We start from the raw sequence: 27,260 nt of genomic DNA on the forward strand, positions 1-27,260 counted from the left end.
GGGGTGTAGGGGTAGATGGGTGTGACCATAAAGAAACATGAGGGACACCTTTACAGAGCTGTCACTGTTCTTGTTTCTTGATTGTGGTGGGTGATTACATGAACCTACACATGTAACAAAATTCATAGAAGTATACACACATCCCTACTTGCAAATAAGTATATGTAAAACAGAAATCTGAATAAATTGTAGCCATGTCAGTCTCCCAGTTTTGATATTGTGTTATAATTAGGTAAGATCTTATGAATGGGAAAAACTGACTTGAAGGGTACAAAGGATCCCTCTACTATTTTTGCAACTTACAAAGGATCCCTCTACTATTTTTGCAACTTTCTGTGAATCTATAATTATTTCAACATAAGAAGTAGTTAAAAATCAATTATATTTCTATTCAGCAGCAAAAATTCCAAACTAGAAACAATTAAATATACTATTTACAATAGCTTTAAAAAACCCTATGGGTAATTCTAATGAAAAATGTGCACAACCTCTACACAGAAAACTTTTAAAGAATTTAAACAACTAAACAAATAAAGGAATACACTATGTTTATTGATCAAAAAATGTAAAAGACATCATTTTTCTCCAAATTGATCTATGCGGATTTAATGCAATCTCAGTCAAAATCCAAGCATGATGTTTTTGGAAGTGACAAACTGACTTTAAAATGTATATTGAGATGCAGATAAGAATATTCAAGATAATGATAGAGATGAAAAATTGGAGTATTTCCACTCCACATATCAAAACTTATTTTAAAGTGACAGTGTGGTATTGATACAATAATAGACAATTGGACCAAAGAAGTAAAAGAATCCGGAAATAAACTCACACTTATATGGACACTGAAATTTATGACAAAGGTCCAAAGCAATAGAAAAAGAGTTTTCTTTACAGTAAATGGAACTGAGTCACTTTTATATCCACATGTGAAAAAATAAATATCCACCCTTACCTCACATGGTATACAAAGTCAATGTTGTTCTGTATGGGAAAGGTAAAACAATAACACTCCTAAAGTACAAGACAAATGAATATATTTTGAGTTTGGGGCAGGTAAAGATTTCTTCAACACAATATGAAAAGCATTGTATATTATTTTCTTGAGCTCTTTATAGATGTGTATTCTTTTTACATAGCATTGTGTTCTTGTTTTATGCATGTATGTCTTCTCCATGGTGATATAAATTAGAATCTTTTAACTTACATTTCTTGATTTTCCAGGTTCACTTTTTTGTTTACTTTTTCTTACTCTGGTGTCCACATATGTCTGATGAGTGTAGGTTTTCCTGGGATTAGATTGCTTATAGGTGGTTGATGTAAGTTTCCTCTGCTGTTGTGCAAGTAGGTTTCTTTCGTCATTAGATCTGAATGGGACAGCCAAAGGGGAGCTCTGGGTACATGGCTAGATGGCAGCCGTTTGGCTGGGAATCTCTAAAATGGCAGGATTCCTATACCACCATCTCATTCCCACCCAGCTGGGTCCATTTCACTAGAGGAGAGCTTGTCGACTTCTTTGCCTGGTGATAAACACTGGATGGCCAGTCCCTTGGCACCTACCACCTCTGGGTCGGAGCTCCTGAGTTTCTCCAGGAAGATCTCCCTGGCCCCCATTGCCCCTTTTGCATACAACCTTGACTCCGGCTACCTTTACTCAACTTCTTCCAACATTGTTCTCTTAACCACTTTTCTTCTCCTGGAAGCATGTAAAGTCCTCTGAAGACCACTCCCTCTATTCATTCCATATAAATATATATATATGTAATGGTAATGAGTGAAGAAAAACAGATGTTTTCAGTCTATCCTCTTGAAATAAAACTCTCTAACTTATCCTTGTTTCACTAGCTGAATCTAATGTTTGCCAAAATTATGGTGTCCTATTAACATTCAAGTGGAAATAGATTTAGAAACAGTGTTACAAAGAGATCTGAGGAGATTATGGGAAGGAAGATCAGTCTGACTCTCTTTTATTTATTTTATTTTATCTTTGAGACAGAGTCTCGGTCTGTCACCTAGGCAGGAGTGCAATGGCGGGATTATCAGCTCACTGCAACCTCTGCCTCCCAGGTTCAAGCAATTCTCCTGCCTCAGTCTCCCAAGTAGCTGGGAATTACAGGCACCCACCACCACGACCCACTAATTTTTTTGTATCTTTAGTAGAGACAGGGTTTTGCCATGTTGCCCAGGCTGGTCTCGAACTCCTGACCTCAGGTGATCCACCTGCCTCAGCCTCTCAAAGTGGTGGGATTACAGGTATGAGCCACCATGCCCAGCCAACTCCATTCTCTTTAGGGCAAGAAGACTGTTTCGGCTTCAGAACTTCCACAAATGATTGCCAGTTCACCTATTTGCTAATCACCTCTCTGCCCTGGAAGAGCAGTACACTTGGCCTCCTTAGAGAGTGTGATCTCATCCTGCCAGCTGTGTAATCCAGACCAAAATCCAGGATGAAGAGAAACAGCCTAAAGGAAGAACCTCTAATACAGCGTTTCCCCAGCATCTTCTGTGGAACCCCAGTTCTGCTGGATGTTACTAGGTTTTCACCGGCAAAAGTCTTATGATTAACCAAATGCAGAGTTGCATGTCCAAATGTCTGAAAAGCAAGGCCTCATAGGCACCAGCCTGTTTCACCTGGATGAAACCAGCCTTTCCCCACAGTATTTGACACAGGAACATTTATGGAGGGGCTTTTACCAGACACACACACACAAAATTCACGTCTCCATTTGTTACACAATGCTGTTGGAAAAAAAATATCATCTGTTATGATCCTAACTGTCCGAAACACTCCATTTAGCAAGTGTCTCAGAATTGTGTGAAGGACTGGGTGGAACTTGCACCTTTTCCCTTCTGATGAAGATGGCCGTTAACTTGTTCCCCTTTTTGCTCAAGGAAACTCTGAGTCAAAGCTGATCTTCAGTCACAGTGCAGCTCTCTGTCTCTGTGATTAGTGTATTTACTTCCTTCCCCTTTCCATACTCTTATTGTTTTGATTTTACTTAAACTTCCTTTACTATAACCTTTGGTAAATCACTTCAGAAATGTTTTAGGGGACTGGGTGTGGTAGCTCACACCTGTAATCCCAACACTTTGGGAGGCCAAGGCGGGAGGATCACTTGAGGCCAGGAATTCAAGACCAGCCTGGGCAACAAAATGAGCCGCCATCGCTACAAAAATTTTAAAAATTTAATCAGGCATGGTGGGCCACACCTATAATCTCAGCTACTCAGAAGGCTGAGGAGAGAGGATTGCTTAAGCCCAGGAGACAGAGACTGCAGTGAGCTGTGACTGCACCACTGCACTCCAAGTTGGGAAACAAAGCAAGACCCCATCTCTTAAACAAAAAGTTTTAAGCCAGACAGGATGATTCAAGCCTGTAATCCCAGAGCTTTGGGAGGCTGAGACAGGAGGATCACTTGAGGCCAGGAGTTCTGAGACCAGCCTGGGCAACATAGCAATACCCCTATCTCTACAAAAATAATTTTTTAAAAAAAGATGTTTTAGTAATAGTCATAGTCGTGTATTTCAAGGGGAAAATACGGTTATGAAAACCTTGTGACACTATGACAGTTAGTGTTGACCTATGGTGATGTAACATCTATGTCACCTGGTGTCAACAATATAGAGTCTAATCCCACAGGATCCCCAGACCTCAAAACATTGTTATATGGGCTTCCGTTAAAAAAAATTATTTGCCTTAAAAAAATAATCACTACCGCATTCCTTTTGTCCGGATGAAGTATTTGATGGCAAAAAGGAAAACCTCAGGGAAACAATTCATTTTAATTTCCATTTCATGGGAGAATACAGACTACATTTAACTAAGAGAATAGGTCAGATAGGTTGTATTTCAAAATGCAAATTTGTCAGCAGAGAGCATGAATATTTCGCAGGGCTTCCTTTTAAACACGTTACTACGTAGTATGCACACTGTGCTGTTCTTAGGAAATACCTGTATCTGGTCTTTTCAAGTGACAGTGGCACTGTCCTGGCTAATAGGGGAAGGGAAGCAAGGCATGAAGAGGAGAACTTGGGAGCTGAGGCCTTCATGGCAAACAGCCACAGTCCTTTCCCTTGGAAGATGGACTGAGTTACAAAGAAATCACTTTCCACAGGACAACTTAGATCACATGTGATATGAGAAAAAAACAGCATAAACACTTGGTAATAAGACACTGGTTAAATAAATTATGATGGAATACTACAAAACTGATAAAATTGAAGTACAAAAAAGTTAACAAGTTTATTTCATAACAATGTTTCAGTCAATAAGGATCATTTCAATGCAGTTTAAACACTTGTGAATTTTGAATAATACCTTTTAAATCTTTTGATTTTTTGGCCAATATTTGCCATCTTCATTCAGATGTGTTGAAACAAAATAAATTAAAATGTATTATTCTGAATTTTAAAAAACTGAATAAGTGCAAAAATCTGAATAATTTATCTTTCAAATGATCCCCTTTTGTAAATTCATGACATTGATACTTCTCCTATTATTAAAACCTAAAGCAGCATTAGAACTCGAGACATTCTGTCTTATTTATTGAAGGGTGGGTTACTCACAGTATGTACAGGACATTTCTGATTCTGTAAAGTGTAGTATATGTGTTCATATATTCATAGAAAAAAGTCTGTAGAATTATAAACAAGCAGATTTACAAAACTGTTTTCTTTCTTGTGGAATTTTTGCTTTCTTTCTTTTTTCTTTGTTGTGTTTTCCACATTTTCTACAGTCAATACACATGGAATTCATAATGCAGAAGGAAAAACCATTCACATTTCACAGCGTTGTAGATCTAGGGGAACTGATATGGTTTTGGTCTGTGCCCCCACCCAGATCTCATGTCAAATTGTAATCTCCAATGTTGGAGGTGGGGCCTGGTGGGAGGTAATTGGATCATGAGGGCAAGAGCTGGTTGTTTAAAAGTGAGTAGCATCTGCTCCCGCTTCCTCTTGCTCCAGCCATGTAAGCATGCCTGCCTCGCCTTCACCTTCCAAAGTGATTTTAAGTTTTCTGAGGCCTTCCCAGCTGTGCTTCCTGTAGAGCCTAAACCTCCTGTCTTTATAAATTACCCAGTTTCAGGTATTTCTTTACAGCAGTGTGAGAATGGACTAATACAGCAAATTAGAACCTAGGAGTGGGGCGTTGCTACACAGATACCTGACAGTATGGAATCAGCTTTGGAACTGGGTAACATCTAGAGGTGGGAAGACTGTGGTGGACTCAGCAAAAGACAGGAAGATGAGGGAAAGTCTGGAACTTTCTAGAGACTGGTTAAATTGTTGTGACCAAAATGTTGGTAGTGATATGGACAACAAAGTTCGGACTGAGGAGGTCTCAGATGAAAATGAGAAATGTATTGGGAACTGGAGTAAAGATCACTCTTGCTATGCTTTAGCAAAGAGACTGGTGGCATTGTGCCCCTGCTCTAGGGATCTGTGGAACTTTGAACTTGAGAGAGATGGTTTAGGGTATCCAGTGGAAGAAATTTCTAAGCAGTAAAGCATTCAAGAAGTGACCTGACTGCTTCTTAGAACCTAACTCATGCACATGAGCAAAGAAATGATCTGAAACTGAAACTTATATTTAAAAGGGAAGTAGAGCATAAAAGTTTGGATAATTTGCAGCCTGGACATGTGGTAGAAAAATAGGGCATTTTAGGGGAGGAATTCAAGCAGGCTAAGAGGAGCCAAATGCTGATAGCCAAGACATTGGGAAAAAGGCCTCCAAGGCATTTTGGAGACCTTCACAGCAGCCCCTCCCATCACAGGCCCAGAGGCCTAAGAGGGAAGAATGATTTCCTGAGCCAAGCCCAGAGCCCTGCTGCCCTGCACAGCCTTGGGGCACTGCTTCCTGCATCCCTGACACTCCAGCTCCAGCAGTGGCTCAAAGGGGCCCAGGTACTTGGACTGCTGCTTCAGAGGGTGCAAGCCCCAAGCCTTGGTGGCTCCACGTGGTGTTAAGCCTGCAGGAGCCCAGAGTGCAAGAGTTGAGGCTTGGGAGCCCCCTCCTGGATTTCAGAGGATGTATGAAAATGCCTGGATACCCAGGCAGAAGTCTGCTACAGGGGCAAATCCATCATGGAGAACCTCTACTAGGGCTGTCCAGAGGGTAAATATAGAGTTGGAGCTTCTGCACAGTCTCCACTGGGACACTGCCTAGTGGAGCTGTGAGAAGAGGGCCACCATGCTCCAGAACCCCGGAATAGCAGATACACTGCCAGTAGCTTGTACCATAGTCCTGGAAAAGCCACAGGCACTCAATGCCAGCCCTTGAGATCATCTATGGGGGCTGAGCCCTACAAAGCCACAGAGATGGAGCTGTCCAAGGCCTTGAGAGCCCACCCCTTGCATCAGTGCAGCCTGGATGTGAGACATGGAGTCAAAGGAGGTTATTTTGAAGTTTTAATATTTAATGACAGCCCTGCTAGGTTTTCAACTCTTGACCTGCATGGGGCCTATAGCCCTTTGTTTTGGCCAATTTCTCTCTTTTTGAATGGGAGCATTTACCCAATGCCTGTATCTTAGCAGTAACTAACTTTGTTTTGATTTCACAGGCTCATAGGTAAAGGGACTAGCCTTGTCTCAGATGAAACTTTGGACTTTGCACTTTTGACTTAACACTAAAATGACTTTTGAGTTATGACTTTGGGGGACTATTGGGAAGGCATAATTCTATTTTGAAATGTGAGAAGGACATGATATTTGGGAGGGGCTGGGGTGGAATGATATGGTTTGGGTCTGTGTTGCCATCCAAATCTCATGTCAAATTGTAATCCCAGTGTTGAAGGTGGAACCTGGTGGAAGGTGATTGGCACATGGGGATGGATTTCCCCTTTGGTGCTGTTCTCCTGACAGTGAGTGAGTTATTGCAAAATATGGTTGTTTAAAAGAGAGTAGCACCTCCCCTACACCCTTCCTCTTGCTCTGCCTATGAAAAATGCCTTCTTCCCCTTCACCTTCTGCCATGATTGTAAGTCTCCTGAGGCCTCCCCAGCCATGCTTCCCATACAGTTTGCAGAACTGGAGCCAATTAAACCTCTTTTCTTCATTAATTACCCAGTTCCAGGTATTTCTTTATAGCAGTGTGAGAACTGACTAATATAGGACGTTTCTGGTTGCCTGCCTTTTCTCCTTCCAAACTGAACTGATTTGGTTCAGGTATGTGACCCCAGGCAGCCCATGGCTGCAGAAGGAGCTGCTCCCAGTCACCTCTGGCTTTCTTTTGGATGGGTGAGGGTGTCCCATTTCTGCAGGTGGGTGATCAGAAATGGGCACAGGAACAACTCTGGGCAATGGAACTTCAGGCAAGTTTATGAGACTTATGAGAAAAGTGTCCTCACTTTTGAGCAACATCTGTAGAAAGATGATATGGTTTGGCTCTGTGACCCCAGCCCCCAAATCTCATCTCGAATTGTAATACCCATGTGTCAAGGAAGGCACCTGGTGGGAGGCAACTGGATCATGGGGAGCGGTTTCCCCCATGCTGTTCTTGTGATAATGAGTTCTCATGAAATCTGATGGTTTAAAAGTGGCACTTTCCCCTTAGCTCTTTTCTCTCCTGCCACCTTATGAAGAAAGTGCTTGCTTCTCCTTCATCTTCTGCCATTATTGTCAGTTTCCTGAGCCATGTGGAATGGTGAGCCAATTAAATAAATTACCCAGTTTCAAGTATGTCTTTATAGCAGTGTGAAAACAGACTAATACAGAAAACTGATACCAAGGTAGTGGGTCATTTCTATAAGATACCTGAGAATGTGGAAGCCACTGGGTAACTGGCAGAGGTTAGAACCATTTGGAGGGCTAAGAAGAAGAAAGGAAGATGAGGAAAAGTTTGAAACTTTCGAGAGACTTCTTGAATAGTTTTGACCAAAATGCTGATAGTGATGTGGACAATGAAGTCCAGGCTGAGGTGGTCTCACATGGAGATGAGGAACTTTTTGGGAACTGAAGTAAAAGTTACTCTTGCTATGCTTTATCAAAGAGACTGGTGGCATTGTGTGCCTGCCCTAGAGTTCTGTGGAACTTTGAACTTGAGAGAGATGACTTAGGGTATCTGGCAGAAGAAATTTCTAAGCAGCAGAGAGTTCAAGATGTAACCTGGCTCTTTCTGAAAGCATACAGTCATATGCATTCACAAAGAGACTATCTGAAATTGAAACTAACATTTAAAAGAAAAGTAGAGCATAAACATTTGGAAAATTTGCAGCCTAAGCATGAGGTAGAAAATTTCTGGGGAGAAATTCAAACCAGCTGCAGAAATTTGCATAAGTAATGAGGAGCCAAATGTTAATCTCCAAGACAATGGGGGACATGTGTCCAGGGCTTCAGAGCAGCTCCTCCAATCACAGGCCTGAAGGTCTAGGAGTGAAAAATGGTTTCATGGGTCAGGCCCATGACCCCACTGTTCTGTGCACCCTGGGTACATGGTGCCCTGCATCCCAGCCACTCTAGCTCCAGCCGTGGTTCAAAGGGGCCAATGTACAGCTCAGGCCATTGTTTCAGAAGGTGCAAGCCCCAAGCCTTGGTGGCTTCCACATGTTGGACCTTTGGGTATGCAGAAGACAAGAGTTGAACTTTGGAAGTCTCTGCCTAGATTTCAGAGGATGTATAGAAACACCTGGATGTCCAGGTAGAAGTCTGCTGCAGAGACAAAGCCCTCATGGAGAACCTCTACTAGGGCAATGCAGAGGCGGAAATGTGGGTTTGGAGCCCCCACAGAGAGTCCCCACTGGGGCACTGCCTAGCAGAGCTGTGAGAAGAAAGCCACCATCCTCAAGACCGCAGAATGTTAGATACACTGGCAGCTTGCACTGTGCGCTTGGAAAAGCCACAGGCATTCAACACCAGTCCATGAAAGCAGCCACAGGGCCTGTACCTCACAGAACCACAGAGGCAGAGCTACCTGAGGCCATGGGAGCCTACCCCTTGCATCAGTGTGTCCTGGATGTGAGATATGTTTTTTTGTTGGTTTGTTTGTTTGTTTTTGAGATGCAGTCTTGCTCTGTCGCCCAGTCTGGAGTACAGTAGGGTGATCTTGGCTCATTGTAGACTCCGCCTCCCAGGTTCAAGTGATTCTCCTGCCATAGCCTCCCGAGTAGCTGGGATTACAGGCACCTGCCACCATGCCCAGATAATTTTTGTATTTTTTAGTAGAGATGGGGTTTCACCATCTTGGCTAGGCTGGTCTTGAACTCCTGACTTCATGATCCACCTGCCTTGGCCTCCCAAAGTGCTGGGATTACAGGCATGAGCCACTGCACCTGGCTGAGATATGTTTTTGAGCTTTAAGATCTAATGACTGCACAGCCAACCTTTGAACTTGCATGGGGCCTGTGGTCTCTTTGTTTGGCCTATTTCTCCCATTTGGACCAGGAACATTTACCCAATGCCTGTACCCTCATCGTATCTTGAAAGTAACTAACTTGTTTTCTATTTTACAGGCTCATAGGCAGAAGGGACTTGTCTTGTCTCACATGGGACTTTGGACTTGGACTTATATGTTAATGCTGGAATGAGTTAAGACTTTGGGGGACTGTTGGGAATAATAATAATTGTGTTTTGAAATGCAAGAAGGACATAAGATTTGGGAGGGACCGGGGTTGAAATGAAATGGTTTGGTTCTGTGACCCCGCTCAAATCTCATCTCGAATTGTAATTCCCATGTGTCGAGAAAGGGATCCAGTGGGAGGTGACTGGATCATGGGGGCAATTTTCCCCATGCTGTTCTCATGATAGTGAGTGAGTTCTTGTGAGAACTGATGGCTTAAAAGTGACACTCCCCCTTTACTCTCTTTTTCCTGCCATCTTGTGAAGAAAGTGCTTGCATCTCCTTTACCTTCTGCCATGATTGTAAGTTTCTTGAGTCATATGAAACAGTGAGTCAATTAAACTTCTTTTATTGATAAATGACGCTCAGGCATGTCTTTATAATAGTGTGAAAATGAACTAATACAGAAGCCATGGCCACTTTCTGTTTCTCTGAAGTCTTTGTGGAGGATGGAGAGGTCTAGATCCTGTTGCTGCTATGGGATAAAGCCAGCACATAGGGCGATCCCCAAGAGGATCTCAGGAAGCTGGCCCAGAGCCTCAGGATTAGATGGCACTGGCCATCCAGGCCCAAGACCCACCACTTGCCCTTCAGATTTAAGCCAATTTGAATTGTGATATCTGTTTCTTCTTTCCTAAAAGCGTCTCAACACATACTGGCTCCTTCCAAAATCCTTGCTGCTATTGGCTGCTGGACAAAGCTTTCCTTTTTCAATCCAACCTGTTACCTCTAGTGAGTGACCGAAGCTCACTGATTTGAGGCCAGTAAGCAGATTGCAGCTCCCAATTTCCCTTCCTGGAAAATGTATTCATTATCCTGGAGCTAAAGGTTTTCCAAGTGTTTTCTTTTCTGGATAAAGTATTTATTTTTAATGCACTGAGAGGAGGAAGTAAGAAGGCCAAGAATTGCCTTCCTCAAGTGAAATGGCACTCTCTGAGGTTTTTTTTTTTTTTTTTCCTTTACTAAAACCAGGTAGTCTGATTGCAGTTTCATCCATCGGGGCCCTAAATAAAATTCTGAGGAAGGTGAGTGTTGGCATGCGTACTGGGGATCATGAAGCACAAATGCCTGTTTCCCCAGAGGCCAGTCAGGAAAGCATTGGGGTGAGGACCAGCAACGTGGATGTGTGGGGACGGTGGCATGCTGGGAGCGTGCCGCATCTGCAGAAGGCAGCTCTCCTCCCTGATTGCAGCTCAGGGCTCCACACAATGTGTGCACCTGGCCTGCTGCTCTGAGCTGCCCTGGCCTGCTCTGATGGGGACACTCCACCCTAGATGTGTTCCAAACAGTGAAGGGCACAGCCAGCCAGTCCCTTCCTTCCTGCAACCTGAGTGATGTGTTAATAATGTAACCTGAACTTATCTCTGGTTGGGTCAGTCAAAATCCACAAGGCTCTTTTCCTCCAGCTCCCTTCAAGCTGGCCTCTCCGATCCTTTCTGCAAACAAGTGGAGAAAAAAAAATGCCCCTATAATCTCTGGATACATGTAGACCTATTTCAGAGTAGAATTATTTAGTAATTATACAAATGATAAATTACTTTTATGTATATATTTTATTGTTTTGGATTTGTTCTAGATAAATGTTCAAGGAGACCACGTGGTTAACAGTGTCAACGCTTTGTAACTCTCATTATAGATACAATTACGAGGTTTTTGTTTGCTTGTTGAATCTTAAATGTAGGATTTGTTAAATTCCATTTTGTTAGTTTAGGAATCCTAATTAATACAGAAGTTCCTGCCTTTGAGCCTGTCATCCAACAATCATTACTTTTTACATGTTTGAGAAATAAATATGTTATTTTGTTTTTGAAGTAGATCCCAAAACAAGACTGCATGATACAGGAGAGGATTAAGGACAGAGCCCCCTGACACACCGGCAGAGGCCCCTTACTCACTGTTTGGTTGATAAAAATCCAACCAACGGACCGATCATCAAGTCCACATCAACCAACCTGTCTAAAAGCTGCAAGTAAGAGATGTTATCTAATACCTGGCTGAGGGGACAGGACACACTTGGCCAGTCCTGGAACCCAGCCATAAAGTGAGGAGATTGGTGAGAGTCCAGGCAAGGGTGCCAGTAGCTCGATGATCTGTCACAATGTGCTGTCACAAGCTGACAGTGTAGAAGGAAGGTGTTCTTACCTAAGGGGGTCTCCTAAACACCCGGGATATAAACACAATTTCCTAGATTTTCTTCTTGGCCTGATATTTAAAATTATCTATCTGTCTATCTATCTATCTATATCTATCTATCTATCTATCTATCTATCTATCTATCTATCTATCTATCTATCTATCTATCTATATTTGAGTTTTAATTCCTCAGAAGCCTATTTTTGTATATGATGTGAGTTAGGAGATCCACGTTTTACCCCTTAGTTAATGTGCAACTGTGCTAGCACCTTCCATTACTAATCGTTTATCATTTATTTATTTTTAACTTTTACTTTAGGTTCAGGGGTACATGTGCAGTTTGTTATATAGGCAAATTGTATATTATGAGGGTAACCAATAGTTTAAATCGTATCTTTAGTATTTTAAAATATTTCTACCTATATTTAAAGAGATATTGATCTCTCCTTTTTATCATTATTATTGTTATAAAATTTTATATTACAGTGACATTAGCTTTGTAAAATAAATTAACGATATTGTCACATTTCTATCATTTGGAATAAATCAAGTGACACTGGAATTAACTGAGAGCTGGGACTTGGTTATGAAGCCATCTGGTCCCAGGTGCCCTTTTCAATGGTATAAATTATCTTTTCAGACTAATCTGTGATAATTGGTGTGTTCAAGATTTCCACTTCTTGATTTAATTCTGGTAATTGGTATTTGCAAGGAAACCATCTGTTTCTGAGTATGTTGCAGTAGGGTTATGAGTGTTAAATTTTTTTTTTTTTTTTTGAGATGGAGTCTTGCTCTGTCACCCAGGCCGGAGGGCAGTGGCACAATCTTGGCTCACTGCAACCTCCACCCCCGGGTTCAAGCCATTCTCCTGACTCAGTCTCCTGAGTAGCTGGGATTACAGGCATGTGCTACCACGTCCAGCTAATTTTTGTCTTTTTAGTAGAGGCGGGATTTCACCATGTTGGCCAGACTGGTCTGGAACTCCTGACCTCCAGTTATCCGCCCACCTAGGCCTCCCAGAGTGCTGGGATTACAGACGTGAGCCACTGTGTCCAGCCATGAGTGTTAATCTTTTGCAATAGTCTTACCTCTCTCTGTGTCTAGGATTTTCTGACTTTCTCATTCTACTCATGCAGACTTTTACTGTGTTTCTTTTTCCCTTTATCAGTCTCTTAAGTAGTTTATATTGTTGATCTTTTCAATGAAATGCTTTTGGATTTGTTTATCCTTTCTACTATGTTTTGGTTTTCATTTCATTAGTTTCAGCCTTGATCTTTATTGACTTCCTCTCCCAACTCTTTGTGGTCTAGTTTGTCTTTACTCATTTTTCAAAATGAGAACTGTTAGGGGTTGAATTGTGTCCTCCCAAAAGGATATGTTGGAATCCTAACCACCGGGGCCACAGAATGTGACTTAATTTGGAAATAGGGCTATTGCAGATATAATTAGTTAAGATGAGGTCATACTAGTATAGGGTGGTGCCTTTAATCCAATGGGATGGGTGTTCTTAAACAAACACAGCCCTGTGAAGACACGGAGAGACAGGGAGAACACTGCAGAATGGAGGCAGAACTTAGAATATTCATGCTACCATGTGCCAAGGAATGCTTGGTCTATCAGAAGCTGGAAGAGGCAAGGATCTTTCTCTGGAAGCTTTGAGGGAGCATGGCCTGGCTACCACCTTGATTTTAGACTCTCAGCCTCCAGAACTGTGAAGCAATACATTCTGTTGTTTGAAGCCACCCAGTTTGTGGTACTTTGTTGTGGCAACCTAGTAAGCTAATACAATTACTAAATTCCTTTGTTTTTTCAGTTTTTTATGTTCAGTAATGAAAGTGTTTAAATTTTCTTCTGAGTATGCTTGGCTTTTAGGGAGAATTGTTGATTTTTTTCACTTTCCATATGAATTATAATTTTAGTTTGATTTTCTTTGATCCAAAGTTTGCCTAGTTCTATGTTTCATAATTGTCAAGTAAAGGAATTAATTTATCCTTTTATTATTGATTTACAATTTGATTAAATTATTATTAGAATACATGACTTGTCAAATTCCTAATTTTAAATTTCTTAAGCTTTTCTTTGTGCCTAAAAAGTCATCAATTTTTTTTCAGTGTTATCTGGGCAAATGGAAAAATGTATGTTCTCTTTTGAGGAATGTAATGTTCCACGTACATCTACTGATTGATTTTCGTGATCATTGATCATTTTATTATATTTTTCTATGTTGTTATTCGTGTTAACATGGTTCAGTTTTGTAAGTGGCATTTTAGAATTTCCCTCATGGTATTATTTTAATTAATTTTTAAAATCCTAAATTAAACTTTTACTTTTGATTTAATTATGCATATACACACAGTTGTAAGAAAATATATTGCAGAGTGATATCGCCGGAAACAGTGGCATAGGGACTTCAGGCTCTATCCCACCACAAAAACAACTAATAAGCTGGCAAAAACTGTCAGATTCAACTTTTGCAGAACTCTGGAATCTAGTTCAAAACCTACATAAATCAGAGAAAAGCTTAATAAAGAAAGACGTTGCTTCATTGCTATTAGAAGGCATGGTGGCTCTCTTTAAACTGTCCACCCACCATCTCTCAGTACCAGATCAGAGGCCACTGTGCGTGAGGATAGCAGCCTGCGCTTCTAGTACAGATTGCTAGTGTTAGAGGGAGCAATTCAGAGCTCATTCTCAAGAGCTGTGGTTGTGCGCTTTGACCTGTTTGGCAGCTCCCTGAAGGGCTGGTGTAGAGGCTTGTCTTTATTTCACTCAGCTTTGAGCATTCCCAGTGTTGGGTGCTGTCTTGGGCAGCATTTGCCAAAATAATTTAAATTCAAAAGTATTGACTGCTGCAGCCTGGGCCAAGGGTAATAGTTGGAACAGACAGCCTGGGAAAAAGAGTTTGGGAATGAAGATTTGTGGGAGAACAAGAACTTTTAACATGTGCTGTATACACTGGGAAACCAAGAAGGCCACATGCAGGCCAGGGCTAACCTCATGCTCAGAAAAAGCTTTTACCTCTGGTTCACCTTCAGGCTTCATGCAAGCTAAGAAAGGAAGGCTAAGGAAGAGTTGTAAAAGGCCTGGCCAAGTTTTAAAATATGTTATCAACACAGAATTAATCTGTAAAGACTGGGAGTGTTTTTTTTTTTCTTTAATTGTTCTTTTTAGGGACTTCAGGAATTTAAGGAAACTCTGTCAAAACACGAATTGACCAGTAAGCTGACAGAACCCAGACATAAGTGGCCACACACAATGGGGAATATAGACTGCACAAAAATTGTTTAGAAACCACTAAACTAACAAAAAATAATGACCAACACAAGAAGCATCAAATCCTAGGGAGTAGGGAGAACCTGATTTCCAGAGGTGCCAGGTAATAATCCCACTATTTTCAACAAAAACTTACAAGACATGCCAAGAAAAAGAAAGGAGAAAAAGAAATAAAGAAAGAGGAAAAAAAGAAGTTATGGCCCATTAAAAAGAATGATAGAAATTATTACAAACTGTCCTTGAGGAAGCCCAGGTATTGGATTTACCAGAGAATGATCCCAAATCAAGTCCGTCAAATGTGGCAAAAAGCTAAAGGAAGTCATAGATAAGAATTAAAGGAAACCAGGAACATTAAGTATAAACATATGGAGAATGTCAATCAACAGACAGAAACTATAAATAGGAACCACATAAAAATTCTTGTATTAAAAAATATAATAATTGAAAATTAACTAAAGAGGTTCAGGAGGAGATTTGAGCGGAAGAAAATACAAGCAAATTTAGGCCCTGCCTGGTGGCTTGTGCTTGTAATTCCAGCACTTTGGGAGGCCAAGGGGAGAGGACTGCTTGAGCCCAGGAGTTCAAGACCAACCTGGGCAACATAGCTAGACACTGTCTCTAATAATAATAATAATTAATTAATTAAAATTAAAAAATAAGAAAAGATAAGCAAACTTAAAGATATGTCAATTAAGATAATTAAGTCTGAGTGAGGAGCAGACATATAAAAGCATGGCCCAAGAGACCTGTGGGAATTTATAAAGTATATCAATATACGCATTATGAGACTCTTAAAAGGAGAGGAGAGAGGGAAATGAACAAAAAGTTTATTTTTTAAAATAATGGCCCACAACTCCCCAAATTTGACAAAAGATGTGAATTTACACATCCAACATGGTCAATGAACTCCACAGGATAAAATTAAAGAGACACAAATTGAGTCACATTACAACCGAACTGTCTTAAGACTAAGAAAACAAAAGAACCTTGAAAGCAGTCAGAGAGACATGACTTATCATGTACAAGGGAGGTTCAATACAATTAATAGTCAATATCTCTTCAGAAACTATGGAGGCCAGAAGACAGTAAACAGTAGGATAACATATTTAAAGTGCTGGGAGCCCATCAAACAATCATTCTATATACAGCAAAACTATCCTTCAAAAGTAGAGGAGAAGTTAGATATTCCAAGGTAGCAAAAACTGAGATAGTTAATCACTAGTTGACTTCTTGTTAAGAAATGTCAATCTTTCTCAAAATCTTCCTAAACTAGAAGATTGAGAAGCACTTCCTAACACACTCTGTGTGGCCACCATTACTCTAATACCAAGGCCATATAAAGATATGACAAGAAAGAAAACTATAGCTCAATCTTCCTTATAAATATAGATGCAAAAATCCTCAACAAGATACTAGCAAATTAATTCCAGCACCATATGAAGAAAATTATATATTATGACCAAGTGGTATTTATCCCAGGAATGCTAAGGGAGTTCCACACACAAAATTTACTCAATGTAATAAATGACATTAATAGAATGAGAGGGAAAAAACCACATGATCATCTCAATTGATGCAGAAAAATAATTTGACAAATTCCAATACCTTTCTGTGATTGAAATACACTCAACAAACTAGTACTAGAAGAGAAAATTTTCTTTCTTTCTTTTTTTTTTTTTTGAGGTAGAGTCTCACTCTGTTGCCCAGGCTGGAGTGCAGTGGCCGGATCTCGGCTCACTGCAAGTTCCCTCTCCTGGGTTCACGCCATTCTCCTGCCTCAGCCTCCGGAGTAGCTGGGACTACAGGCGCCCGCCACCTCGCCCGGCTAGTTTTTTTGTATATTTTTAGTAGAGACGGGGTTTCACCGTGTTAGCCGGGATGGTCTCGATCTCCTGACCTCGTGATCCGTCCGTCTCGGCCTCCCAAAGTGCTGGGATTACAGGCTTGAGCCACCACGCCCGGCCGAAAGTTTTCAACATGATAAAAGGCATTTGTGAAAAACCCACAGCTAACCTTATACTCAATAGTGAAAGACTGAAATAGTTTCCCCTAAAATTACAAATATGACAAGAATGCCCACTTTTGCCACTTCTACTCAACATCCTGCTGGAAGTTCTAGCCAGAGCAATTAAACAAGATAACATTTAAAAACATAAATAAAAATAGGCTGGGAGGTGGATGGCAAGATGGCTGAATAGGAACAGCTCCCGTCTGCAGCTCCCAGCGAAATCAGCGCAGAGGGATTTCCAACTGAGGTACCCGGCTCATCTCATTGGGACTGGTTAGACAGTGGGTGCAGCCCATGGAGGGACAGCTGAAGCAGGGTGGGGCGTCACCTCACCTGGGAAGTGCAAGGGGTCGGGGAATTCCCTCCCCTAGCCAAGGGAAGGCTGAGGGACTGTGCTGTGAGGAATGGTGCACTCCAGCCCAGATACTAAGCTTTTCCCAAGGTCTTCACAACCCACAGACCAGGAGATTCCTTGGGTGCCTACACCACCAGGGCCCTGGATTTCAAGCACATAACTAGGCAGCCATTTGGGCAGACACTGAGCTAGCTGCAGGCAATCAGGTGTCACACCACTGTGATTGAGTGCTCCCTCCAAGTCCCTGCTGAGCTTTCGCTTTCCTGGACCTTTAGCCAGACAGCACAGGATTTTCTTGTTTTTATTACTTTTGTGTCTATGCCTATTAGCAGGTCTGAGTTATAGGCCTCTTCAGTACCCAGTCCAGGGGTACAGGGAAGATTAAAAAAAAAAACAGAAAACTCAAGGAATGCTCAATGATGTTCTTTAAGACCTGAGGTCCCTGTTCAGTCCACTCTCTTTCCACATTTCAGAATCCTTGCATGATTGTTTGTTGAATTATCTCAAGAGTATTTAGTTGTATTTGCATGGCAGGAACAGGAAAAGTGGGACTATACTATCTTGTCCCAGAAATATAATATAATAGTAATCTTATTAAGTTCTCCTTACTTTACATATTAAGTTTTACTTATTAAATTCTCCTGTACTTCTTAATATAATCTTTTTGAAGTATAACACACATGCAGAAAAAGGCCAGATCTTATGGATACAACTTGGTAAATTTTCCCAAACTAAATACAGCCATGTAACCTGCACTCAGACCAAGAAATCAGAATTTGCTAGTGCCTCAAAAGTCCCCTTGTATCTCTACCAATTACTATTCCTGTTCCTCACAGGTGACTACTACCGCCTTGCTAACCCTACAGATTAATTTTGTCTTTTTTTCAACTTTATATAAATGGAATTATTTGATAGGTAACCATTTCTCTTGCCTTCTTTTATTCAACATTATTTGTGAGATGCCTCCATTTAGTGCAGAGTTCTGTTCATCCTTATTTTTGTATAATATTCCATCATATGAATAAAATACAATTTGTTTAATCATTTTACTTTTAATGGACATCTAGGTTGTTTCTATACTATATTTTAAATATTTTTGCCTCACATGTTTATCTCGTGTATGTTAGAATATGCTGATAAAATCCTATCGTATCTTTGTGATAAGATGACTCATAGTTCTCTGAAGATGTTTATGTCCACATCCTTGGAAGCTGTGAATATGTTCCCTTATCTAATGAAAGGAACTTTGCAGATGTTACTAAGTCAAGGATCCTGAGATGGGGAGATTATCCTGAATTATCTGGGTAAACCCAATGCAATCACAAGAGTCTTCAAAAAAGAGGCAAGAGAACCAGAAGGGAAAAGGGTGACGTGATTATAAAAGCAGAAGAGAGGGCTGGAGATGGTTTGTTGCTGACTTTGAAGATGTAGGAAAAGCGCAGAGTGCAGGTGGCCTCTACAAGATCTCAAAGGGCAGGGAAACCAATTCCCTTCAGACTCTCTGGAGGGAGCACAGCCCTGCCAACACCTTGTTTCGATTTTTTAACAAATTTCAAACTGCTGACCTCCAAAACTGTCAGGTAATATATTTGTGTTACTTTCAGCCACTAAGCTTGTGATAATTTGTTACAGCAGCACAGGAAAGTAGTAGAATCTTCTTAATATGTTTTGCCTTCATCATTCAATCACATTCACTTTGCCCTCTTTGTCCTTCTAAGTACTTGTAACCTTAAATCCAACCGTCTCTAATGTTATTGTGCTCAGGGGTTTCCAAGCCCACCTCAGTCCTGAAGATTTGCCAGAAGGACTCATAGGACTGAGGAAATACGTCCTCCTCATGGCTATGGCCCAGTGAAAGGAGACAGATTAAAATCAACAAAGGGAAAAGGAGCATGGCGTGGAGTCCAGGGGAAACCAGATGCAAGCGTCCAGGTGTCCTCTGCCAATGGAGGGGTTTAGATGCGCCCAATTCTCCCAGCAATGATGTAAGACAACTCATGGGAAGTGTTTCAGAGACATGCAAAGAGGAGGAGAATCCTACACCCAGCCAAGATGCCAGCCACTCTTCAGAGTGGTCTACGGAGACAGGCAAAGAGGAAGACGTGTTATCGCCCACATGCCCCATCTGAGGAGGAGACATCACACTAATAATGACCTCTAAAGATAGGGGAAGCAGTGGTGATCAATAAACCCTGTTGGGGGAAGTGTGCATGTGTGTCTGACTGGCAATTGTTTTTTTTTTTTTTTGAGATGGAGTCTTGCTCTGTCATCCAGGCTGGAAGAAAGTGGCGTGATCTCAGCTCACTGCAACCTCCGCCTCCTGGGTTCAAGCGATTCTCCAGCCTCAACCTCCCGCGTCGCTGGGATTACAGTTGCCCACCACCAAACTGCACTAATTTTTGTGTTTTTAGTAGAGACAGGGTTTCACCATGTTGGCGAGGCTGGTCTTGAACTCCTGACCTCAATTGATCCTCCTGCCTCAGCCTCCCAAAGTGTTGAGATTACAGGCATGAGCCACTGCGCCGGGTTTCTGATCAGGAATTTATAATATAGGGCCTGCACACAAGAATTCTTAAAATAAAAACATGTATTCCTGGAAAATTCCAATCGTATTCTGAAATGATAATTGCTAAATGCTTTCAGAAAAATCTAGTGGTTAGGGATTGGAGAAGCAGAGGGGAAAGTAAGTAACTTTAAACATGTTGCCTGGGCTGACGGGAAGAGAGTAGGGACATGATAGGTTCCACAGGTCATGCCGGGGGCTGACAGTAGAAAGGAAGTGGGGGCCGGGCGCGGTGGCTCAAGCCTGTAATCCCAGCACTTTGGGAGGCCGAGACGGGCGGATCACGAGGTCAGGAGATCGAGACCATCCTGGCTAACACGGTGAAACCCCGTCTCTACTAAAAAATATAAAAAACTAGCCGGGCGACGTGGCGGGCGCCTGTAGTCCCAGCTACTCGGGAGGCTGAGGCAGGAGAATGGCGTAAACCCGGGAGGCGGAGCTTGCAGTGAGCTGAGATCCGGCCACCGCACTCCAGCCTGGGCGACAGAGCGAGACTCTGTCTCAAAAAAAAAAAAAAAAAAAAAGAAAGGAAGTGGAGTTCCTGGAGAGGGAATAGTTGTAAATTAATTATTTTCATCTACAATAAAGAAATAGAGTTGATTCTGAATGTCAGAAGAGATAAAGGGAACACTGTTAGAATGGAAATATACTACCAAATGCCCAAATTAACAAAGTGGGGAAAGAAAACTTATATCCAAGAGATCACACTAGCAAACACGAGGAAGAGGGGAAATAATAAACAACAGAATAAAATAAGTATAAGCATAAGGTTACATGAAGACATTAAAATAAAATACGTAAGCCTTCTCCTTCCTCATACTCAGTGTTTTCTTGGCTCAGGGAAGTGACTCTCCCTTGTCTGTTCATTGTCTCTCTCCCGTCTGCGGCTTTCAGACTCCTTCAAGAACTCCTATCATTTGCATGTTAGTTGCCTGGATCTGTCCTCGAGGCCTCTCTGCTTCCCTCTTGATTTCCATTGCTCTGCACTGCGGCTCCATAGTTGTACCTGTCTCTTCCTCCATTTGATGCTGATCAGCTGGTGGTGACCAGCTCACTCGCTCCAGGCCTCAACAGCAATTTTAACAGATTATTTGGAGTCATCTACTGAAGTTTTGACTTGAAAATATTTTTTAGTTCTAGGGTACCTTTTTTGCATTTGAACATCTGGAAGTGTTCTTATGTCTTTTTGGTTCAAGAGGTAGCACCCTGTAGTGGTTCAGAGAACGGGTTCTGGAGACAGACTTAAACTGCCTGGGTTCAAATCCTAGCTGGGCCTCTTCCCCACCGTGAGATCTTTGGCAAGTTACTTAATCTCTCCGTACTTCCATTTGCCTATCTGTGAAATAGGGGAGAATAGAAGCAGAGTAGTTAGATGAAAAACTAGAACTTCTTCATAATCACCATTTTGCGTGTCCTACTCTGTGACCACAATTTTTGTCTTCCTAGCTGACTTCTTCAACTATCGCAACTCTGATTATCCCTGGGCCCTTCTTGGCTTTCTCCCATTCTACCCAAGCTTCAGGACTACCGTAAGTAGCTGTATAGTAAGTAACTTTACCCACTCCTTGCATGCATCGTCAAGTCTCTGCCCCATCTCACTATTTTATTTTTTTCTTGAGACGGAGTCTCGCTCTGTCACCCAGGCTGGAGTACAGGGGCGCGATCTCGGCTCACTGCAAGCTCTGCCTCCCGGGTTCACACCATTCTCCTGCCTCAGCCTCCTGAGTAGTTGGGACTATAGGTGCCCGCCACCACACCCAGCTAATTTTTTGTATTTTTATTACAGACGGGGTTTTACCGTGTTAGCCAGGATGGTCTTGATCTCCTGAACTCGTGATCCGCCCCCCTCAGCCTCCCAAAGTGCTGGAATTACAGGCATGAGCCACCGTGCCCGGCCTCACTTTTTTGCTTTATACGATTACAACTCTGGTTATACAAAACCCTTCTCCCATGCACCTGTGCATTGGACCATGGGTACAGAAGAAACCATATCTGAGCTGATTGGTGTCTCTTTAAATTCCGTCCTCAGGCTTCTGTGGACCCTTCCTGCCTCCTGGCCTTTGTGCTACATTTTTCTTCACTCCCAGCTCCCTACCCCATCCCCATTTTCACTTCCCACTTCTGGCCAATCATTCACAGTGGAAAAGCTTCCACTTTGGTTTAAACTGGGTGAACTGAGCCCCTTGGTTTGTAACGGAGTTCACTTTTGGAGCTCCTCTAGCATCTGATACAGTTTGTTTTTGCTACTGCTACAGTCTGAATGTTTATGTCTCCCCCAGATTCCTCTGTTGAAATCCTCACCCCTTAGATGATGGTATTAGGAGGTGGGGGTCTTTGGAAGATGATTAGGTCATGAGGGCAGAGCCATCTCTGAAGCAGGAAGTGGGACCTCAGCAGACACCCAATATGACGGTGCCTTGATCTTGGGCTGCACCCTCCAGAACTGTGAGAAATACCTCTCTATTGTCTATGAAGCACCGGTCTATAGCATTTTATTGTAGTAGCCCGGGTGGGCCAAGGCAGCCACACTGAGAGGGCCTGCGAGGAGCAAAAGGCTTTACCCGTCTGGGTGCTTGATGTTTTAATTTGACCAGGAAGACTCGTTTTGAAAATTTCTATGTGAGACAACATTCTTGACAGCGTCACTTCTGAGCACCTGCTCTATGCTTCAGGGTGATTGATGGCAGTGTCTGTCTCTGGGTTGCATTTGCATAGTTTTCAGGAAGAGGTTTCAAATGACCGATGTGGGGAGCAAAGTCGGCAAGTGGTGCAATGCCCTGCCCTACCAAGAAAGAAGACTAAGAGTGCAAGATAAATTAGCTCCTGCACACACATGCTCCAATGAGAGCAATGTACTTTGTGAATCCAGGAAATATAGTCTGGGGATAAAATATTTCTCCCATTTTCTTTCCAGGAAAGGAACATCAGTCCTTGAAATACCTGACTTCTGGGAACTGCTGGTTATGCTCATTGACAATTGCATGTTACAATGGGATGTTTTTCTTTGGACTATTTGCTGTTTCCCAGAATGTCTCCACAGCAGACCACTCTCATTGGGAAGGGGATTCCCTGCAGATTAACAGGCTCCAGTGTCTGGGAAATGGTGTCTGAGGAGTGAACAGCCAGACCATTGTGGGCAAAACGTTTTGGGGCCTTATGAAAAGCAGGCTTCAAAGGGCAGTCCCAGGGAGCCTGGGACTCACTCACTGGGCTGTGACTGGACCTTGGAGCTGGCGCTGCTGAATGATCCCTGAGGAGGGAGCAAAGCCCCTCACTTCAAGTCAACAGAGCATAGGGAGAAGCCAGGGTGGTGAGCAGAGGTGGGGACACTGTCATGGGTGGGGCCCTCTCCCATTTTAGTTGTTACCACCAGTGGGATGTTTGCACCTCCCAAGGAATTGTTTACCTGGGCTGTTCAGAAGGCAGAACGGTGTGTGTGTCTATGGGCTGTAGTAGACGGAGGTGTTCGTTCTCTCTGGACTCTTGTCAGGATCTCTCAGTCTTGAGTCCAAACCAAGTGACCAGGAAGCACATATGGAAAGGATGCATGGGCCATGCATCTCCTGGCAGTTCCCAGCAGCCTGACTCCAACGTGCCCAGGCAGGGTGTCAGGAGGCGAATGGAAGGAGCTCCTTTTCCTTCTTGGGACCTTCGTTAGAAGAGAGGAGTGCCACTCTGCTGTTTGAGCACTGAAAGCCAGTTGAACTCATGCTTTCTCAACTCTGGTTGCCTTTAAAACAAATACATTTGCCTGAGTTGGACGCTGTCCTTAGGCAAGGCAATTCCAGTGTGCAGTCAGAGACGAGCTAGGAGCGGGCACGGGGGACATCATCTCAGCCCCCGGGCACCCTTCCATTTTCCTTCTTACAACGGCTTCTTTCTCTTGTGTCCCTGGGCTGGAGAAGACTTTAATGTCAGAGACAAAGTGCTCCCAAACATTTTAAACTTTCTCCTTAGTTGTCAGAAGAAAGGTGCCCAGCACAGGGCATCATGAGTGGGAAATCCGGGTGGAGGTGGGACCATGTGCCAGGACCCTTCCTTTCTGTTGCTTATTCATCCCTGAGCTCTGCGTGGACAACATGACTTTATAGCCAAGAAGACTTAAGAATAGTAGCACCATCCCCTGATCTCTGTCTTCCTGCTCTATTTACCTGAGGAAAAGGTAGGGTCAGCAGAACAGACATAATTACCCAGTGTATTAGTTCGTCCTCACACTGCTATAAAGAAATACCCAAGACTGGGTAATTTATAAAGAAAGGAGGTTTAATTGACTCACGGTTCTGCATGGATGGGGAGGCCTCAGGAAATTTACAATCATGGCAGAAGGGGAAGCAGGCATGTTTTACATGGTGGCAGGCAAGAGAGAAGAGTGAAGAGAAGTGGGATGAGCCCCTTTTAAAACCATCAGATCTCATGAGAAATCACTCACTATCACGAGAACAGCATGGGAGAAACCACCCCCATGATCCAATCACTTCCCACCAGGTTCCTCCTTCAACATGTGGAGATTATGAGGATTACAATTCAAGATGAGATTTAGGTAGGGACACAGCCAAACCGTATCACCCAGGATAACTTTCTGGCACCAAACCAGGGTGAAAAAGTGAAAACATAGACAGCTCTCCAGTGATGGCCGTCATTTCTCAGGTTTTAGCTATTCAGTGAGACCTGTGCACCAATGGATCCCTGCCCCACCACACCCTTTGCTTATCTCCCACCTCTGTGGAGGTGGAGAGTGGGAGGCAGGGTAGTTTCTAGAGCAGAAGTTCTTTACCTGTGAATCGTAAGTTAGGGAAAGGACATCCTGTGTCCCGTGTCACTGCCCCCTCACCTCCACCCTGGAGAATTACTGTTTTATTTCAGTGAATACATAAATATTTATAAGGACTGTATTTTGTTCATTCCTGACCTTAGCCCTTAAACTAATATTTTCGTAAGAAATAAGAGCCTCGCAGAACTGTTCAGAGGTTGATTGTGCAAAAGAGAGAGTGTGTGTGCAGTTGCACACATGCCCCACATACTCACAGCCTCATAAACTGACACTACAAAGACAGGGACCAAGTTTTGAGGTCTTGGATGACTCACCCACCCTGCCCATCCCCTGGCCACTTGGCTTTGGGTCCAAGAAGAGCTGAGGGGGTTTGGAGGGAAAGAGAAGGAGTAGCTCCTGCACACACATGCTCCAATGAGAGGAATGTACTTTGTGAATCCAGGAAATATAGTCTGGGCATAAAATATTTCTTGTAAGACATACGAGATATATCTTATGGGAGATGACCCCAATGCCCTTCCCACCCACTCCCACCAGCAACCTACTTCCTCTTTTGAGCCAAGCAGCGATAGCAGGGTTGGCTGGCAGGTGGGCGGGGATGGGCCAGGTCTTGGTCCTGTGGGACTCTCCACTGGGCAGGATGAAAGTCTGGGGAGTAGGCCGGGCGCGGTGGCTCAAGCCTGTAATCCCAGCACTTTGGGAGGCCGAGACGGGCGGATCACGAGGTCAGGAGATCGAGACCATCCTGGCTAACACGGTGAAACCCCGTCTCTACTAAAAATACAAAAAACTAGCCGGGCGAGGTGGCGGGCGCCTGTAGTCCCAGCTACTTGGGAGGCTGAGGCAGGAGAATGGCATAAACCCGGGAGGCGGAGCTTGCAGTGAGCTGAGATCTGGCCACTGCACTCCAGCCTGGGCGACAGAGCGAGACTCCGTCTCAACAAAAAAAAAAAAAAAAAAAGAAAGTCTGGGGAGTAAAGCCCAGAGCCATGGGGGAGGGAGAGAGTTTGTAGATAGAGATCCTGGACCTCTCAGAATGGGGTCAGTGATGGCTGAGTGAGTCCTCTGGAGGACCTGCTGGTCTTTCTCCGTTGAGTGCCGCTCGTGAGTAGACTAGGAATTTGAGACCTCTCTACCCAGAGACTTGTAAAGTAAGAGGCTTCGCAGCTGAAAAATAACAATACTAAATCTCACTCCAACCATGGTCTAGGAACTGTTATAAGCACTTTTATTAACTCATTGAATTGTCCTAACAACACTGAAGTAGGTTCTATTACGACCCCATTTTACAAATGAGGGAAGTAAGGTATGGAGAAGTTAAGTGGCTTGCATAAAGTCACACAGCTAGCAAGTGGCAGAGCTGGGATCGCCCATCAGGCTGCTTGGCTCTAACCGCAACTGCATGCTGTGCCTCTGGGTTGGTTTGCGATTCATTTATTGCTTGCTGCTGGCACCCTTTGCACTCATCAAAGGAAAATAAAGTTAAACGTCTTCCTTATTCCATATTCAAAAAGAAAGTCCAGCTAAATTAAACACAAATGTAAAAATAATTCAATAAAAATTATAGAAGAAAACAAAGCAATTATGTTTTACCCTTATAATAGGAGAGACTTTTTAAAAGCCAAAACAGTAAATCTAGAATGTATATTAGAAAAGACAGATTTGTTTGATTACACAAAATTTTCTGGAGGGCAAATTATACTATAAGTAGAATTTAACTGGATAATGATAAAATGAAGGAAGGAGATTTTTTTATTGAAAGATAGCTAAGAGAAGCATAAAATTTGAGAAAAAAATTAGTAAACAAGTAGAAAAATGGGCAAAATACATGAATAGACGGTTCATATTCACAAAAGCAATTTGAAAGGCTGATAAAGATATGAACAGATACAGAACTTCATAAATAGCAGGGAAATACAAGTTAGAATAATGTAATTTATAAAAATTAAAAGAGTGGCACCCATTATTGATAAAAATTAGGGGAAAGTTTTCATATACCACCGGAAAAATAAATTGTGTAGACTTTTTGGAAAGCAATATAGCAGTGACTATTAAAACTAAAAATATGAACATATGGAATCAACCTAAGTGTCCCTCAGTTGATAAATGGATGAAGAAAATGTGGTGTATACATACACAATGGAATATTAAATAATATGCTAAATAGCCATAAAAAGGAAATCCCATCATTTGTGACAACCCAGATAAACCTTAAGGACATTGTGGTAAGTGAAATAAGCCAGACAAATACTGCCTGATCCCATTTATTTTTAGAATCTAAAAAAGTTGAACTCGTGGAATCAGAAAGAATGTCAAAGGATGGTTCCAGAGGCTGAGTTGGGAGGCACAAATGAAGACATGTTTGTCAAAGGATGCAAAATTTCAGATAGACAGGAGAAGTAAATTCAAGAGACCTAGTCTTACTCTGTCCCCCGGGCAGTGCAGTGGTGCGATCTCGGCTCACTGCAACCTCTGCCTCGCAGGTTAAAGTGATTCTCCTGCCTCAGCCCACCACCATGCCCTGCTCATTTTTGTACTTTTTGTAGAGATAGGGTTTCACCATGTTGGCCAGGCTGGTCTCGAACTCCTGACCTTAGACGATCC

This window comes from Colobus angolensis, unplaced genomic scaffold (genome assembly GCF_000951035.1).
Source record: "Colobus angolensis palliatus isolate OR3802 unplaced genomic scaffold, Cang.pa_1.0 Scaffold42, whole genome shotgun sequence".
Taxonomy (NCBI): domain Eukaryota; kingdom Metazoa; phylum Chordata; class Mammalia; order Primates; family Cercopithecidae; genus Colobus; species Colobus angolensis.